This window comes from Pteropus alecto, unplaced genomic scaffold, assembly GCF_000325575.1.
Source record: "Pteropus alecto unplaced genomic scaffold, ASM32557v1 scaffold22, whole genome shotgun sequence".
Classification (NCBI taxonomy): domain Eukaryota; kingdom Metazoa; phylum Chordata; class Mammalia; order Chiroptera; family Pteropodidae; genus Pteropus; species Pteropus alecto.
Genome location: NW_006434839.1, coordinates 8,172,544 through 8,178,513, shown reverse-complemented (window position 1 = coordinate 8,178,513; position 5,970 = coordinate 8,172,544).

Genomic DNA, 5,970 nt, shown 5'->3' with positions numbered 1-5,970 from the left:
CAGGAATGCAGTAGCCCCCCTACACCCTAATCCCTGGGGCCTAGGGGAGGGTGCGGCTGGTACCGGCTGGAACTGTGGTTTCACCACCAAAGCCCCTCCGAAGTCTGGAGGCCAGAGCGTGTGAATTATAGGCCTGGCCAGACTAGGTGAGGGGGCTGAGCCGGGAGCCCTGGGCCTCACGGCCCTCTTGGGTAGATAAGGACCCATCAAAGAAAACTGCTTATGGGCCCACCCCTGGTACATCGCTATTTCCGGGATGTACCACCCAGTAGCTAGAGCAACGAGACAAATAGTATACATACATGGAAGAGATTTCATATTTTCTTGTGAAGTCCTTTGTATAGACAACTTGTGTGTCAACCATCTTATGCACCACGGCCGCGGGACCCCTGTGTCCTTCTGAGACTCTGCTGCTTTATTCCTTGGAGCCCAGATTGGCTTGAGACGAACATCAGACTAGCTTCTGTGAGCCTCAGTAAGACCTGGGGAGCCTCTGTGCCCACCCAGGCCAGGCTTGGGGACAGCCAGCACTTTGTTATAGCCTCTGATTCAGCCTCTGGCCCTGGGAGAAGTGTGGGTTTTCCTGGAGGATTTGTGGAGGTCAGGAAAGGGGAGCACTTCACACACCTGTCACCCAGCAACACTTAATAGCAGACTTCCCTGCCCATCAGACACCCCGCCCCCCCATGTCCCTGTTCCTTGGCACCGAGTTGCCAGCCCCCTCTTCCCTTTCTGCTCCTTACTCAGACTCTAAAAACCCCTGCGCTCTCCAAAGCAATGGGGCCTTTCTCAGGGGCTCCCCTCAAAACTCTTTAGGATTTTCCTTCAGCTGCAGATTGCAGCTTTCGCCCAGCAAATAAAGCCAGAGCAGGCTCAGCCACTGGTGGCCACATAAACAGCTGCACTGTGGCTGCCTGCAGTCTCTGAAACCTGCCCAGGTACACTCATCTGCTTTGCCCCACCACTCCCAGAGGAGAAGACTTTAAAGAAGAGAGATCTGGTGCAGGTCACCCATGTTTTTGTGCACCCCAGACTTTGCTCCTGGGTGTTTCCAAAGCTCAGGGCTGGGGTCTTTGGCTGTTCTCAGAATTGGGAATCCATTCCTGTCCCTCAAACCTCCCCCAAATCTTTCCTCCTCCAAAGAAAGAGCCCTTTCGATCTTTATCACTCTCTTGGAACGGAGATGCCAAGTGTCTTGGGTAATAGAAATAAGACCATCAGCAAACGTTTAGAGAACACTTACTATGTTTTAGGTACTATTCTGAGCACTTTATAGTTATGAACTCATTTCATCCCAGTATTTGTGTGTGGGGGTGTCTGTCTGATTTCTTTAACTGGATCGTAAGTCCTCGGGGGTAGAGACTGGGGTGCCATGAACTTGTATGCACCACATTCCTTGCACTCTGAGAATGTTTGCAGATTGACTCAGTCTGCCCTCGGGAAGGCCGGTCCCGACCTGGTTACTCACTTTCCCTTTCTCTTCAAATGGGCTTAAGATTTCCTGCCCTTTCCTACTCCCTCAGGAGGAATGAGTGATGGAAAGTGGCCTGGGACCACAGGGACTTTTCCTCAGACTGCTCATCAAGGAAGGCACCTGCCAGCAGAGGAAGACGCAGGTGGGCTTTCTGAGCAGGAAGGGGGAGCGGCACCTGTGTGTGTGTTCCCGATGGTGGTCTCTGGATGGCGGATTGTGGTGATTGTGGTTTTCTTTGTATGCTTTCCTGCATTTCCTACTATGGGCGAGCCTCGCTTTTTTTCCTCTCAAAAGGGGAATTAGAAATTTAAAAATCGAAATGTTTTAAAATCATTTAAAAATCAAATGTTTATTCAGCATCTTCTTGAGTAGTGACTGTCCAGGTAAGTTTTAAAGGATGAAGTCTCAAAAGCTGGTATGCAGCAGGCATCCACCCTGATCAGTGCCTGTGCCACACCCATTGATAAATATTTTAATATCTCCCCTGCCCAGAAGTCATAATCTCTTCTTTGGAAGGGAGGAAGATTTGAACCTGGGGCCAATTCCCTTCCCCACGCCATGATTGACTGTGTTGACGTCTTTGCTCCTTCAAAGATGGCTGCACAAGTGGGTTCGACCCGCTCTCTCCTGCGTTCCCTGTTTCCATCTCTCAGCCACTGAGTTAGCAATCTCTGGCTCTAGGTTTGTGTCCACCCACTAGAGCAGAGGTCCTCAGTCCTGGCTGCACATTTTAAAAATGCCAAAGCCTGACTCATATCCTAGGCCAGTTAAATCAGAACCTCTGGGAAGAGCAGGGGTAATTTCTGAGGCTCCCTCGATGCCTCTGATGGGCCGCCAGGGTCAAGGACTATGGAGGCAGCCGGGTGGATTGGGAAGGCCCCAGCGTTGAAAAAAGGACCAGCATGGATTTGCTTGTCCTGCGCGAGACTCGATGGGGGAGGACGCGTAGATGACTGCGCACATAGGTGCTCGCCCCCCGGGGGCTTGCAGTTGATTACACAGTTAACGAGAGAGCTGGAACTTGTGCTCAGAGAGACAGTGACACCCAGTGTGGCGCCCGCCATGTCCAGCCTGGGCCAAATCGGACGTGGGTGTTGAAAATGCCGAGGGAGATGATTCAGATGGAAGGAGGATAATCAGGCCATGTTCTGGAGACAGTTTTGGGGGGAGAGCCCCTCACTGGTGAACTCACCCTTCTTGTCCTTTCTAAGGGTTTTCTCTGAGGGACCTTATCTGATGAAGCAGCCTCTTTGTCACTCTGGCCCCTGCTGGGTGGGGCTGGCCACTCTTCAGTCACCGCCCGGGCCCTCCAGGACACCCCGGCAGGCCTCGGCTCAGACAGATAAGAGCTGTGCTTATTAGTACAGCTGTTCTCTGCGACACCCAGTGTTGTTTTCAAACCTGCGGAAACTTGGGTGCGGAAGTGTGGCTACATCCACCCAACTTCAGAGTTGGGCTTGGTTCCAAATAAAAGGAAATTTAGTCAGTTTTCCCAGACACAGGGACAAAAATAGAGTTGACAGGAACCTCAAAGGGTCTGCTGAGGTAGGTACCAGGGTCACATCCAGAAAAATCAACTGGATCTTTGGTCCGAATGCCGTCAAATGTCCTTTTCAAGTTTGAACTGTCAGCATCAGCAATTACCTGAGCTTGTCCCTGCGGGCTTTTCAGAGACAGTGCCCTGAAGGCGATGCTGTCTTAGTAGGAGATGATTTTGTTCCTTCTCTTACTGGTCTTTGAGGTTTCTGTTTGTTTTCTGAGCCTCTTTGGCTAATAAGCTGGATCCTGGGGTTTACGAGCTTCAGATATGCTACCTGTGTGGTCAAGGAGATTGTACCAGAGTGGGAAAGGAACGGATGGCTTAATTTATGTTTGGGTAGATTGGCCCCTGGCATGATTTGTTATGCCGGATTCAACCCTGGATCCTATCTCGGGAGTCTGCGTCCTGTGTAAGTTCATGCTGCGGGGTGGGGCTGCTGCTGGACCTTCTTCTGCCTCAGCGTCTCCAGCAGGACTGAACCAGAGTTGACATCACCCGAATCCTTCCTGACATTCTGGAGGGCATTCTTTTTTTTGTCCATTTATCAACTCAGCACCGGGTGCTTTACCCACAGTGGCAGGGAGGGGAGTCTCCAGCTCACTGAGAGCCTTTTTGGGTCCCTAAGAGGCGGGGAGAAGGCCTCGCTGCTGGTGAGCAGCAGAACTGAGCCTGAAATTCAAATCTCTGGATCCCCAACCCATCCTCCCCCACGTAGTGAGCTGAGGGCGGTGACGTGAGGCGACATGGTGGTGCCCACAGTCTCCAGAAACTGGAGCTCGTGTCAAGCAGGAAGTGTGTAATCAGGGCCTGGAAGGGCAACACAGCTCCCACATCTCCATACAGTTGCCAGCGTGCCATGCTGTGGGTGGCCGAGCCGGGCCGGAAGTGGTCCTTGTAGGCAGCACAAATGTCCTACCTCCGCAAGGGAAGGTCCTGGATTGCCCAGGGCCCTTGGTTATATTGATGGAGAAGAGAAAGGATGCAAGAGAGAAATGAACTCATTTTCCTTTAACTTTAGAAATGCAGTGTAGAAGTGAGGCGGGCGAATTATTTGACCCCTCTGAGCTTTAGTTTCCTCATCTGTAAAGCAGCAACAAGAAACTGTATCTGCTTCACAGGGTGTGGTGAAGGTTAAGCTGAGATAATGTTTACAAAGTACCCAGAGAGCCCTGCCCACTGGAAACTTCCTGAGGCTGAGAAACCACGTTTTTCCTAAAAGGTCCCCTCATTCTGAGCCATCCTTCTGTCTCCCTTTCTCTTGGTCATCTCCGCAGAGCCCTTGAGAGTGGGCGTGGGATGGCTCTGTCCCTTTGAGACAAAGGTGCCCCAAGGGAAGTGACTTGTGCCTGAGACATGCAGTGAGTCAACAGCTGGGGTCCTGGAGCTGGCATCTCCCTGCCGCTGGTCTCCCTGCTAACGCCCTGAGTCTCTGCCTTTCCCCGGCCAACCAGGGGCCCTGTCTCCCACCTTGCTGCAGTCCCCTGCAGGAAACCCGTCCCATTGTCCTAGGCAGCCTTGGCCTGGGGGTCCAGCTGTGCTGGGCTGATGGTTTCCTTCTCTGGCTGAGATAATTTTGAGAGATGCCTGTAGGGTTCAGGGGAAAGGGTGGAGGGTCTGAATGAGCCCCTCGCTGACCCTGGATCTCTGGCAGACAGTACTTAGGAGATCATTTCACCTCGCATTCTGCCCCTGCAGCTTTCTCCCTTCCTCCCCTCTCCTTTCCTCTTCCACTCCTGCCTCTCAAAGGCTTTGCCGATTTGCTGGGAAGATTGTATGGGAGACTGGACAAGCCTCATTAACTCCTGTAGCGGTTTCAGTGCCGTGGATAAGGAAGGTGGCAAGTGCCCTTCCCTGGGCAGGCTGGTGCCCCTGATGCAGATCCGGGGGAGGGGGAGGTCTTAGTAGGGATGAAACAATTGCTCTCCTTTGTTTTTTTTTTAAATTGAGGTATAATTGACATATGACATTATATTTGTTTCAAGTGCACAAAGTAATGATTCAATATTTGTATATATTGCAGATGGTCACCACAGGAAGTCTAGTTAACATCCATCATCTCACAGTGATACATTGTTTTTCTTGTGATGTTAGAACTTTTAAGATTTACTCTCTTAGCAACTTTCAAATATGCAATACAGTATTACCAACTGTACTCACCATGTAGTACAAAATAAGGACTTACTTATTTTATAACTGAAAGATTGTACATTTTGATCCCCTTCACTTTTTGTCACCCCTTATCACCCTCACCCGCCGACCTCCCTGGCCCCCGGCAACCACCAGTCTGTCCTCTGTATCTATGAACTTGAGTCTGTTTGTTTGTTTGTTTTTGATTCCACACGTAAGCGAGTTCATACAGAGTCTTTCTCTGTCCGATTTATTTCACTCAGCATAATGCTCTCAAGGTCCATTCATGTTGTCCATGTTGTCACAAATGGCAAGATTTCCTTCTTTTTTTGGTGACCAAATAATATTCCGTTGTATATACCACATTTTCTTTATGCCTTCATTCATCGATGGACACTTACGTTGTTTCCATGTCTTGTCTATTGTAAATAATGCTGCCGTAAACATGGGGGGTGCAGATATCCTTTAGAGTTAGTGTTTTTGTCTTTTTTTTGGATCGATACCCAGAAGTGGAATTGCTGGATCATATGGCAGTCACTCTGGTGTAGTCCCAGGAAAAAGCTTCTTTGTGGCTGAGCTTGGAGTCAAATAGATCTGAGTTTAAGTCCAGGCTCTGTGGTGGATTAGCTCAGTGAGCTTAGGAAACAAAGTTCCTTCTCTGAGCCCTGGTTTTCTCATCTGTAAAGTGGGGATAAAAACGCCGAACACATAAGGTTATTGTAAGGAATGAATGATCTAATACATGCAGAGAACCTAGCATGGGCCTGGCACGGAGAAACTGGCATGATGGTCATTCCTGCGCTGCCAATAGTAGGTGGCCTCGTGACGA